Source organism: Ceratotherium simum, chromosome 36, assembly GCF_057802395.1.
Source record: "Ceratotherium simum simum isolate JZ-2026a chromosome 36, ASM5780239v1, whole genome shotgun sequence".
Taxonomy (NCBI): domain Eukaryota; kingdom Metazoa; phylum Chordata; class Mammalia; order Perissodactyla; family Rhinocerotidae; genus Ceratotherium; species Ceratotherium simum.
Window position 1 is genome coordinate 23,605,511 of NC_141935.1, and position 12,438 is coordinate 23,617,948.

Below are 12,438 nucleotides of genomic sequence, written 5' to 3' on the forward strand. Positions count from 1 at the left end.
TGAATCTATAGATGGCTTTAGGAAGTATGGACATCTTAACTATGTTAATTCTTCCAATCCAAGAGCACGGAATATCTTTCCATTTCTTTGTGTCTTCTTCAATTTCTTTCAGAAATGTTTTATAGTTTTCGGTGTACAGATCTTTCATCTCTTTGGTTAAGTTTATTCCTAGGTATTTTATTCTTTTTGTTGCAATTGTAAATGGGATGGTATTCTTAATTTCTCTTTCTGCTACTTCGTTGTTAGTGTATAGAAATGCAACTGATTTTTGTATGTTGATTTTGTATCCTGCAACTTTACCATATTCGTTTATTACTTCTAAAAGTTTTCTGGTGGATTCTTTGGGGTTTTCTATATATAAAATCATGTCATCTGCAAATAGTGACAGTTTCACTTATTCCTTTCCAATTTGGGTCCCTTTTATTTCTTTCTCTTGCCTGATTGCTCTGGCTAGGACTTCCAAAACTATGTTAAATAGGAGTGGTGACAGTGGGCATCCTTGTCTGGTTCCTGTTCTTAGAGGGATGGCTTTCAGTTTTTCACCATTGAGGATGATATTAGCTGTGGGTTTCTCATATATGGTCTTTATTATGTTGAGGTACTTTCCTTCTATACCCATTTTATTCAGAGTTTTTATCATAAATGGATGCTGTATCTTGTCAAATGCTTTCTCTGCATCTATTGAGAAGATCATGTGATTTTTATTCTTCATTTTATTAATGTGGTGTATTACGTTGATTGATTTGCGAATGTTAAACCATCCCTGCATCCCTGGAATAAATCCCACTTGATGATGGTGTATAATCTTTTTAACGTATTGTTGTATGCGATTTGCTAGTATTTTATTGAGGATTTTTGCATCGATGTTCATCAGTGATATTGGCCTGTAATTTTCTTTTTTTGTGTTGTCCTTGTCTGGTTTTGGTATCAGGGTAATGTCAGCTTCATAGAATGAGTTAGGGAGCTTCCCCCCCTCCTCAATTTTTTGGAAGAGTTTGAGAAGGATAGGTATTAAGTCTTCTTTGAATGTTTGGCAGAATTCACCAGGGAAGCCATCTGGTCCTGGACTTTTATTTTTGGGGAGGTTTGTGATTACTGTTTCTATCTCCTTACTGGTGATTGGTCTATTCAAATTCTCTACTTCTTCTTGATCTAGTTTTGGAAGGTTGTATGATTCTAAGAATTTATCCATTTCTTCCAGATTGTCGAATTGGTTGGCATATAGCTTTTCATAGTATTGTCTTATAATCTTTTGTATTTCTGAGGTGTCTGTTGTAACCTCTCCTCTTTCATTTCTGATTTTACTTATTTGTGCCTTCTCTCTTTTTTTCTTGGTGAGTCTAGCTAAAGGTTTGTCAATTTTGTTGATCTTTTCAAAGAACCAGCTCTTGGTTTTATTAATTTTTTCTATTGTTTTTTTGGTCTCTATTTCATTTACTTCTGCTCTGATTTTTATTATTTCCCTTGTTCTACTGATTTGGGGCTTTGTTTGTTCTTCTTTTTCCAGTTCCTTCAGGTGCATTGTTAGATTGTTTATTTGAGATTTTTCTTGTTTGTTGAGATAGGCCTGTATCGCTATAAACTTCCCTCTTAGAACTGCTTTTGCTGTATCCCATAAATTCTGGCATGTCATATTTTCATTTTCATTTGTCTCCAGGTATTTTTTGATTTCTTCTTTGATTTCTTTGTTAACCCAGTCGTTGTTCAGTAGCATTTTGTTTAATCTCCACGTATTTGTGGCTTTTCTGATTTTCTTCCTATAGTTGATTTCTAGTTTCATACCGTTGTGGTCAGAAAAGATGCTTGGTATTATTTCAATCTTCTTAAATTTATGGAGACTTGTTTTGTGGCCTAATATGTGATCAATCCTGGAGAATGTTCCATGTGCCTTTGAAAAGAACATGTATTCTTCGGTTTTTGGATGGAATGCTCTGTATATATCTACTAGGTCCATCTGTTGTAGTGTGTCGTTTAAGGCCAATGTTTCCTTATTGATCTTCTGTTTGGATGATCTATCCGTTGGTGTAAGTGGAGTGTTAAAGTCCCCTACTATTATTGTGTTACTGTCTATTTCTGTTTTTATGTCTGTTAATAATTTCTTTATATATTTAGGTGCACCTACATTGGGTGCGTAGATATTTACAAGTGTTATATCCTCTTGTTGGATTGTTCCCTTGATCGTTATGTAATGCCCTTCTTTGTCTCTTTTTACAGTTTTTGTTTTAAAGTCTATTTTGTCTGATATGAGTACTGCTACCCCAGCTTTCTTTTCATTGCCATTTGCGTGGAGTATCTTCTTCCATCCCTTCACTTTCAGTTTGTGAGTGTCTTTAGGTCTGAACTGTGTCTCTTGTATGCAGCATATATATGGGTCTTGTTTTTTTTATCCAGTCAGCCACCCTATGCCTTTTAATTGGAGCATTTAGTCCATTGACATTTAAAGTAGCTATTGATAAGTATGTACTTACTGCCATTTTTTAACTTTTTTTTTTCTCAGTGTTTTAGTAGTCCTTCTCTGTTCCTTTCTTCTTCTATACAGAATTGATGGTCACTTTAGTTTGAACTCTGTCTGAAAGCTGTACTCTTTAACTTCCCTCCTCCCTCATGTTTTTGATATCATATCTAACCTCTTTGTTGTGCATTTGTATCCATTACGTTCTAATCATGGAAATAGATAATTTTTCCTATTTGTGGTCTTTTCTTTTCCCCTTAAATCAGTCCCTTTAACATTTCTTGTAGCACTGGTTTCTTGGTGACAAACTCCTTTAATTTTTGCTTATCTGGGAAAATTTTGATCTCTCCTTCCATTTTGAATGATAACCTTGCTGGGTAGAGTATTCTTGGCTGTAAGTTTTTTAGTGAAAACTAAGAAATAAGCAATTATAAACTGTCATTTATATTATCATTCTGTGGCTTGGCAAATTTATAAATACTTCTTATAATTTCTAGAAACATACTGGTTGATAGTACAATCTTTTAATAAAATACAAGGCACATTTACTAATAGACCAAAACATATTTTAGTTTCTCTGTAATAGGAAGCCAAAGATAGATAAACCTATATTTAATAACTTTCTTTTTTGGTTTATAACATTGTGTGATTTCAGGTGTACACTATTATATATCAGTTTCTGTATAGACTACATCGTGATGCTCACCAATAGTCTAGTTTTTATCAGTCATCGTACATATGTGCCCCTTTACTCCTTTCACGAACTTGCCCACTCCCTCCCTTCTGGTAACCACTAATCTGTTCTCCTAATCCCTGTGTTTGTTTATCTTCCACATGTGAGTGCAATCATACAGTATTTGTTTTTCTCTGTCTGGCATATTTTACTTAACATAGTACCCTCAAGGTCCATCAGCGTTGTTGCAAATGGGACAACTTTGTCTTTTTCTACAGCTGAGTGGTATTCCATTGTATATCTATATATCTGTGTATCTATATCTATATATCTAGATCTAGATCTAGATATATGTATATACACACCACATCTGTTTTATCCATTCATCAGTTGATGGGCACCTGGGTTGCTTCCACATCTTGGCTGTTGTGAATAATGATGCAATGAACATAGGAGTGCAATCTCTTTGTATTGTTGGTTTCATGTTCTTTGGATAAATACACAATAGTGGGATAGCTGGATCTTATAGTATTTCTATTTTTAATTTTTTGAGAAATCCCCATACTGTTTTCCATAGTGGCTGCACCAGTTTGCATTCCCACCAGCAGTGTATGAGGGTTCACTTTTCTCCACATCCTCGCCCACATTTGTTATTTTTTGTCTTGGTAATTATAGCCATTCTAACAGATGTAAGGTGATATCTCATTGTAGTTTTGATTGGCGTTTCCCTAATAATTAGTGATGTTGAACATCTTTTCATGGGCCTATTGGTCATCTGAATATCTTCTTTGGAGAAATGTCTGTTCATCTCCTCTGCCCATTTTTTGATTGGGTTGTTTTGTTGTTGTTGTTGAGTTGTATGAGTTGTTTATATATTTTGGAAATCAACCCTTGTCAGATATATGTGATTTGCCAACATTTTCTTCCAGTTGATGGGTTGTCTTTTCATTTTGTTCAAGGTTTCTTTTGCCTTGCAGAAGCTTTTTAGTCTGATGTAGTCCTGTTTGTTAATTTTTTCTTTTTTTTTCCCTTGCCTAAGTAGACATGGTATTCGAAAAGATGCTGCTAAGAGTGATGTCAAAGAGTGTACTGCATATACTTTCTTCTAGGAGTTTTGTGGTTTCAGGTCTTATATTCAAGCTTTCATCCATTTTGAGTTAATTTTTGTGTATGGTGTAAGATGATGGTCTACTTTCATTCTTTAGCATGTGGCTGTCCAGTTTTCCCAAAACCATTTATTGAAGAGACTTTCCTTTCTCTATTGTATGTTCTTGGCTTCTTTGTGGAAAATTAGCTGTCCATAGATGTGTGGTTTTATTTCTGGGCTTTCAATTCTGTTCCATTGATCTGTGTGTCTGTTTTTGTGCCAGTACCATGCTGTTTTGATTATTATAGCTTTGTAGTCTATTTTGAAGTCAGGGATTGTGATGCCTCCAGCTTGGTTCTTTTTTCTCAGGATTCCTTTGGCTGTTCAAGGTCTTTTGTTGTTCCATATAAATTTTAGGATTCTTTGTTCTATTTCTGTTAAGAATGTCATTGGGATTCTGATTGGGATTGCATTGAACCTGTAGATTGCTTTCAGTAATATGGACATTTTAACTATGTTTATTCTTCCAATCCGTGTGCACAGAATATCTTTCCGTTTCTTTATGTCATCTTTGATTTCTTTCAATAATGTCTTATAGTTTTCAGCATATAGGTCTTTCACTTCCTTGGTTAAATTTATTCCTAGATATTTTATTCCTTTTGTTGTGACTGTAAATGGGATTGTATATTTGACTTCTCTTTCTGCTAGTTTATTATTAGTGTATAGAAATGCAACTGATTTTTGTAGGTTGATTTTGTACCCTGCAATTTTACTGTAGGTGTTCATTATTTCTAATAGTTTTCTGGTGGATTCTGTATGGTCTTCTATATATAGAATAATGTCATCTGCAGACAGAAAGAGTTTTACTTCTTTTCCAGTTTGGATACCTGTTATTTCTTTCTCTTGCCTAATTGCTCTGGCCAAAACCTCTGGTACTATGTTGAATAGGAGTTTTCAGAGTGGGCACCCTTGTCTTTTTCTTGTTCTCAGAGGGATGGCTTTCAGTTTTTCACCATTGAGTATGATGTTGGCTGTGGGTTTGTCATATATGGCCTGTATTATGTTGAGGTACTTTCCTTCTATCCCCATTTTATTGAGGGTTTTTATCATAAATGGATGTTGGATCTTGTCAAATGTTTTTTCTGCATCTGTTGGGATGATCATGTGATTTTTATTCCTCATTTTGTTAATGTGGTGTATCACATTGATTGATTTGTGGATGTTGAACCATCCCTGTGTCCCTGATATAAATCCCACTTGGTCATGGTGTAATATCCTTTTAATGTATTGCTGTATTCGATTTGCCAATATTTTGTTAAGAATTTTTGCATCTATGTTCATCAGCGATACTGGCCTATAATTTTCCTTCTTTGTGTTGTCTTTGTCTGGTTTTGGTATCAGGGCAATGTTGGCCTCATAGAATGAGTTAGGAAGCATTCTGTCTTCTTCAATTTTTCAGAATAGTTTGAGAAGGATAGGCATTAACTATTCTGTGAATATTTGGTAGAATTCTCCAAAAAAGCCATCTGATCCCGGACTTTTGTTTTTTGGGAGGTTTTTGATTGCTATTTCTATCTCTTTACTTGTAATTGATCTATTCAGATTCTCTATTTCTTCTTGATTCAGTTTTTGGAGGTTGTAGGAGTCTAAGAACTTATCTATTTTTTCTAGATTATACAATTTGTCGGCATGCAGTTTTTCATAGTATTCTTTTATAATCTTTGTATTTCTGTGGTATCTGTTGTAATTTCTACTTTTTCTTTTTTAATTTTATTTATTTACACCTTCTCTCTTCTTACCTTAGCAAGTTTGCTAAGGGTCTGTCAATTTTGTTTATCTTCTCAAAGAACCAGCTCTTAGTTTCATTGATCCTTTTTAGTGTTTTTTTAGTCTCTATTTTATTTATTTATGCTCTAATTTTTATTATTTGTCTTCTTCTGCTGACTTTGGGCTTTGTTTGTTCTTCTTTTTCTAGTTCTGTTAGGTATAGTTTAAGATTATATATTTGAGGGCCAGCCCCGGTGGCCTAGCGGTTAATTTTGGCACGCTCTGCTTTGGCAGCCCGGGTTCATTTCCCAGATGCAGACTGACACGGCTCATCAGTGATGATGCTGTGGTGGCAGCTCACATAGAAAAACAAGGAAGATTGGCAACAAATGTTAGCTCAGGGTGAATCTTCCTCAGCAAAAAGAGAAAGAATTATTTATTTGCAATTTTTCTTGTTTGTTGAGGTGGGCCTCTATTGCTATAAATTTCCCTCTTAGCACTGCTTTTGCTGCATCCCCTGTGAGTTGGTATGTTGTGTTTTCTTTTTCATTTGTCTCCGGGTATTTTTTGATTTCTCCTTTGATTTCTTCTTAGATCCAATTGTAGTTCAGTAGCATGTTGTTTAATCTCCACAGATTTGTGTCTTTCCCTGTTTTTTCTTGTAGTTGATATCTAGTTTCATAGCATTGTGGTCAGAAAAGATGCTTGATATGATTTCAATCTTCTTGAATTTATTGAGGCTTGCCTTGTCTTCCACCATATGTCTATCTTTGAGAATGTTCCATGTGCACTTGAGAAGAATATGTATTCTGCTGTTTTTGGATGGAATGTTCTAAATGTATCTAATTAAGTCTATCTGGTTTAGTGTTTCATTTAAGGCCACTGATACCTTGTTGACTTTCTGTCTGGATGATCTATCCATTGATGTAAGTGGGGTGTTGATATCCCCTACTATTATTGTGTTGCTGTCAATTTCTCCCTCTAGATCTGTTAGTAGTTGCTTTACATACTTTGGTGCTGCTGTGTTAGATGCATATATATTCATAAGTGTTATTTCCTCTTGGTTGAATGTCCCTTTTATCGTTATACACTGCTCCTCTTTGTCTCTCATTGTCATTTTTCTCTTGAAGTCTGCTTTGTCTGATTTAAGTATGGCACAACCTGCTTTCTTTTGCTTGCCATTTGCTTGGAGTATGGTCTTCCATCCCTTCCCTCTGAGCCTATGTTTGTCTTTAGAGCTGAGACGTGTTTCCTGGAGGCAGCATATGCTTGGGTCTTGTTTTTTAATCCATCCACCCACTGTGTGTCCTTGTATTGGAGAATTCAATCCATTTACATTTAGAGTGATTATTGATATACGAGGGCTGAATACTGCCATTTTATTTCTCGTGTACCAAGTGTTGTATATATCCATTGTTTCTTTTCCCTTGTATTTCTGACTGCCATTTCAGTTGGTGTTTTCTGTGATGGTTTTCTCAGTTGTCTCTTTATTTACGATGTGTGGCTCTGCTCTGATTTTTTGTTTAGTTACCATGAGGTTTCTATAAAAGATCTCACAGATGAGATAGTCCATTTTATGAGAGACTCTTATGGCCATTAGCCTAAGCAGGTTCCATCCCTTTCCTCTTTGCCTTCTAAGTCATCATCAAATTATTCCTTTTTGTGCTGTGAGTTTGTGACTAAATTGAAGTATTTGTAATAATTTTTGATGCTTTCCTTCTCTTTATCTTTTGTGCTGTAATTAAGTGTTTGTTAACCTGTTCTGATAGAGATCTGCAGTTTTCTGATTTTGTCTGTCTATTTTTTTAAAATTTTTTATTTATTTATTTTTCCCCCAAAGCCCCAGTAGATAGTTGTATGTCATACTTGCACATCCTTGTAGTTGCTGTATGTGGGACGCGGCCTCAGCATGGCCAGAGAAGCAGTGTGTCGGTGTGCATCTGGGATCTGAACCCGGGCTGCCAGCAGCGGAGTGTGCACACTTAACCACTAAGCCACGGGGCCGGTCCTTGTCTGTCTATTTATCTCCTTGCTCAATTATTTGTAAACCTTTGCCTATTTGTTAGAAGTAGGAAGGTTTCCTTCATCATTTCTTGTAAGGGAGGTCTAGTCGCAATGAACTCCCTCCACTTTTCTTTATCCGGTAAAGCTTTTATTTCTCCATCGTATCTGGAGGATAGTTTCACTGGGTAGAGTATTCTTGGCTGAAAGTTTTTGTCATTCATTATTTTGAATATATCATTCCATTCTCTCACAGCCTGTAAGGTTTCTGCTGATAAATCTGCTGAAAGCCCGATAGGGGTTCATTTGTAGGTTATTTTCTTCTGCCTTGCTGCCTTTAATATTTTTTCTTTGTCATTGACTTTTGCCAGTTTTAATAGTATATGCCTTGGAGAAGGCCTTTTTGCACTGATGTAATTAGGAGTTCTATTGGCTTCATGTACTCATAAGTCCAGTTGCTTCCCCAGGTTTGGGAAGTTCTCAGCTATTATTTCTTTGAACAAGCTCTCTGCTCCTTTCTCCCTCTCTTCTCCCTATGGAATACCTATAACTTATATTGCTTTCCTAATTGAGTTGGATATTTCTTGAATAATTTCTTCATTTTTTAAAAATCTTAGTTCTCTCACCTCCTCTACCTGAACCATTTCTATATTTCTATCCTCTCATTCACTAATTCTGTCCTCCATAACATCAGCCCTATTTTTTATGGTTTCTAGGTTATTTCTTATCTCATTAATTGTGCTATTCATATCCAGAATTTCTGGTTTGTGTGTGTTTTTGGCAAGGAAGATTGACCCTGAATTTTTATCTTTCAATTTAACCTCTCAAAACTTCAAAGTTTCAAGTTACCAAAGAGATTTTGGTAGCTATTTTAAGTATTCATGTCATAAACTATAATTATTGTTATAAGTTTATCTATAAACTCTTATCTCACTTGCATTGAGATCATTTTTTGTAACAATCATATGCAGATTACCCTCAAAAACTTTATGTGACACTAAAGCAGTTAGCCATCATCTTAAGTATATACATCATAACACATAATCATTGTTTAAAAGTTTCCTCAAAAACTTTTACCTTTTTTACATTTATTTAGTTTACCTGTTTCAAATAATTATTTAGATTCCCTATAAAGACTTTGAGACATCAGACAAATCAGTTATCATTCAAAGCTATTATTTTGCTGACAAATTTGTAACAGGAATACCACGAGCTTATTTGATGAGTAAACCCAGTAACCATGATGCTGAATAAACATGATGCTGCATGTCTGCATCATCTCCAATGCTGATCACTCTGAGGACATGTCTATTTTAATCAAACCAACAAACTTAAATAAGCTTTTATTTACCAAAGATTATTTCAAATCACATTAGGTTGAAAGACATTTGCATTAGTTTCTATTACATTTAGAAATTATTTATTTATTTTTGTTAAATAATTTTATTTATTTATTTTTCCCCCAAAGCCCCAGCAGATAGTTGTATGTCATAGCTGCACATCCTTCTAGTTGCTGTATGTGGGACGCGGCCTCAGCACGGCCAGAGAAGCGGTGCATTGGTGCACGCCTGGGATCCGAACCCGGGCCACCAGCAGCAAAGCGCGCGCACTTAACCGCTAAGCCATGGGGCCAGCCCTAGAAATTATTTATGTAAGCACTTACTTTAAGCCAATTAAACAGAGCTCTTGATTTTGGCCCTACTATCTGGAGGTAGAAAAATATTTCACATTTAGAATGTGTATCTATAGACTCACACATAAACAACAGACAGACACAACAAAGATTTTATAGCCTCTGTTTTAAAAATTTTCCTTAGATTTTTGGGCAAAGGTGCTTTCATAGGAGTCTGCATCTCCTTCCTTCCTTTCTTTCTTTCTTCCTCCCTTTCTTTTCTTCCTTCCTTTCTTTCTTTCTTTCTTTCTTTCTTTCTTTCTTTCTTTCTTTCTTTCTTTCTTTCTCTCTCTCTCTCTCTCTTTCTTTCTTTCTTTCCTTCTTTCTTTCTTTCTCTCTCTCTCTCTTCCTTCCTTCCTTTCTTTCCTTTTCTTTCTTTTCTTCCTTTCTTTCCTTTCTTCCTTTCTTTCCTTTCTTCCTTTCTTTCCTTTCTTTCTCTTTCTTTTCTTTTCTTTTCTTTCTTTCTTTCTTTCTTTCTTTCTTTCTTTCTTTCTTTCTTTCTTTCTTTCTTCCTTTCTTCCTTTCTTCCTTTCTTCCTTCCTTCTTTCCTTTCTTTCTTTTCTTTTCTTTCTTTCTTTCTTTCTTTCTTTCTTTCTTTCTTTCTTTCTTTCTTTCCTTCCTTCCTTCCTTCCTTTCCTTTTCTTTCTTTTCTTTCCTTTCTTCCTTTCTTTCCTTTCTTCCTTTCTTTCCTTCTTTCTTTTTTTCCTTCTTTCTTTCTTTTCTTTTCTTTTCTTTCTTTCTTTCTTTCTTTCTTTCTTTCTTTCTTTCTTTCTTTCTTTCTTTCTTTCTTTCTTTCTTTCTTTCTCTCGTTCCTCTCTCTCTCTCTCTCTTTCTCCCTTTCTCCCTTTCTCCCTTTCTTTCCTTTCTTTCCTTTCTCTCTTTCTCTCTTTCTCTCTGTCTTTCATCTCAGGGATCTGGGATGGTCTAGATGATAGCTCTCAGAAAGGACACAAGTTTTTGATATTAACAGGGGAAGTTAGTTACTTATCAAAGGATTGAAATGCCTAACCAGTTACATTATTCTTAGTTTGCTTCTTTCCCTCTGGGTACATAGTTTGATCCTAATTTAGGGAAAAAATTCCTATCCAGTTTTAAATATCAGCTTCTAATTTGGCTAAATTTCTGATCATAAGTTACTAAATCCTTTCAAATATCTTGTCAAGTTTCAGCTGGGACAAACAGTAACTATTCCTGACAGCATTAAACAACTCCACTAATTTTTTATTTTCAGTTTCCCCTTGACTGCTTAAGGGTAGCAGTGTCCCAGAAAATCTCTCAGAGTCTCGTTAACCCTGAGAAGGGCTCATATTGGGTCCTCCTTCGAAGGCAGATAATGGTGGTGTCCATAAAGCCATGACTTAATAAGTGTACTTCTTAAATGATCTTACCCAATTGGAATGGTCCTTCTAATAATCCATGTACAAGTTTTGGAGGCTCAAAGGAGCCCCAAAGTGGCCACTGTAATTTTAAATTATCCCAGGTTATCTTGATCAAAAGATTTTTTTCTTTTTGCAGTAAGGATCCTTTTTATAGCTGTTTTTGAAGTCAATTTGACCTTTTAAAGTGAGATCTCCTTTACTATGCTTAGTTAACATTGCCTAAGGGTGGATTTATATGCCTTCACAATATCAGACGAGGGAAACATTTCCCAGTCAGACACAATATTTATCCCCACAATGTAATTTAATATACAATCAGGCATAAGAGAGGTAATCACCTTTATACAAAGCCCATCATTCCCGGCCGGTCCTGTTGGAAGAAGATTAGCACAAAGAAAAACAAAACAAAACTCTGAACAAGCTGATCTTACCTCCTTCCATTGCCACCTCGAAACCTCCTGCTGAGGTGTCTTGGCTGCGAGGGTCGGGTGCCCCCAACTGTGACTGGGGTAGATCAGGCATCGCTGACCCCTCACCCAGTCTGTCCCTTTGGACTGGTACCATTCTTGGGGAGAGGGGCTCCCTCAGTTCATTCCTGGGGAAAGCCTTCTCCTTTCCCTCAGTCCATTCCTGGGGAGAAGCCCCTCTTCTCCCTCAGTCCTGCATGCCTGCACACACCCTGTTCTGATGCTAAAGAGAAGGTAGACTTTATGTTGGCTCACTGGAGAGCCCCCTTGACTTGAATGAAGTGACAGAAGACAAAAGTCTAAGGGCGGCCATAGGTGCTGGTTCAGTTAGGAGTCAGTGGGGAGAGTCTGGGGGCCAACCACTGCGTGGGACAGTCCTAGTTTCCCTGTCATTCACAAGCTTCTGACAACGTAGGTGAGTCAGCCCAGGACATGCTTCTGCAGCCCATTGCTTCACCTATTGGGAGTCGAGAGGCTGGAATCAAAGAGAGGAGCCAGGGACCATTCCAGTCCCACCAGAGTCACCATATTTTGTTACTGAGCCCTAAGAGACCAGTGACCCCCAAGTCGGTCATTTTGCCCAGAACCACTCATGCCAATAGAATGAGACTGGGTTCAGAATAGCAGAGCAGAAACATTATTCATTGGCCAACAAATGGACTAGGCAGAGCTCGTGCTCTAAAACACCTTCTCCCCCAAGGGAAGGTGAGCAGGGTTCTTGCGGGATGTGAAGGGGGAGGGGTCTCTGCACCATCACTCGTGGCGGAAACATTTGAGGCATACACGGATGCAGATCTTCCCTTCTTGCAGATGGCACCTTTTGCACTCATTTTCTTTTGTGCACAGCACCCCATTGCTGTCTTGGGCCTTTCTAGTTTGGACTGGTTCTGCCATTTAGCCATCTGGCATTGTTCTGCCTTGGTCCCTATAAGCAAGCACA